Consider the following 1,193-nt stretch of genomic DNA (forward strand, 5'->3'; position numbering starts at 1 on the left):
TTTTCTCTCGGGTAGCTGGCTCTGGAGCACTGCTCACTGGGTATCCTTCCACACATAGAGTGAGGGGGGCAAGCCCCAGGCAGCAGGGATACCCGGACACAGATCCCCAGTTTATTCTCTGACAAAAGGCCCAGTCGGACACGGGCAGGGCTGGAAGATGCTGGACTCTCTCATCCCCTCCAGCCCTTTGCGGGTGTAAGAGAGTTGAATCCACCAGAGGAGGCTCCTCTTGGCACACGGACCCCTCGAGAATGAAGCAGCACAATTGAGGTCTGGAGTCATTCCCCAACCCCCACACCGCCCCACCTGGTCCACACCTCCTGATCTGACTATATGATTTGCAGGAGGGGGTCGGAAGCACTGGTGGGGGTCCCCACATCCTTCTGGACTAAGACTTTGGTTCCCACACTCGGGGATCCCCCACTTGCCCTGCTCCCTCAAATGTCTGGGAAAGCCAATGAGCAGTCTCCCTCAAAAAGGAGGGAATCCAATCTAGGCTTTTACCTAGGTCAAAGTCCCGTTGCTAAGGAGGTTGCCTAGGCAGGTTGGGAGTGGTGATGATCTTCTTTGAAATTCCTTTCCTCGCCTTTTGTTTCTGCAGGAGCTTCTCTGTGTCTGTTGCTGGCCATAAGTGAGGGCCTGATCAGGCCTTAATTCCTGTTTTTTGCAAGGTTGTCCTTCACAACTTCAGAGCTATTCCCAGGAAATTTATTGCCTTTGCCTTGGGAGGGTGGAACTTCTCTATCTGCCTGCATGCCCATATCAATTCCCTCCAAACCATTAGGAGGTGCTGGACGTTAGGACATTAGGAGACCTCAACCCTGGCCCCAGAGGAGTGACGCCTGAGTGCAAAGGCAGGAATAAATAAGCCCTGAGCAGTGCTGACTGTGTCTCCTTCCTCAAAGATGCAAATCCTAAGGCTCCCAGTGCTACCGAGGTAGCTGATTACTCCCTGTGGTACCAGGGGACCATGTGATACTGGAGGTGAGCCCAGAAAAACCATCTACAGGCAGAGAAAGCCTTGATCACAGGGATCACTAAAATTGCTCACATCTGCCATTTATAAACCTGATCCCCCTGACATAGCCCTTTCTGTTCAATACACAAAACAAGTATTATTTTGTAGGGGTGGGGGTAAGGCACAACCAGAAATGCCCAGGAGTTACTTCTGGCTCCACAGGCAGGATCACTCC

Source organism: Sorex fumeus, unplaced genomic scaffold (genome assembly GCF_029834395.1).
Source record: "Sorex fumeus unplaced genomic scaffold, SorFum_2.1 ptg000134l, whole genome shotgun sequence".
In the NCBI taxonomy this organism is placed as follows: domain Eukaryota; kingdom Metazoa; phylum Chordata; class Mammalia; order Eulipotyphla; family Soricidae; genus Sorex; species Sorex fumeus.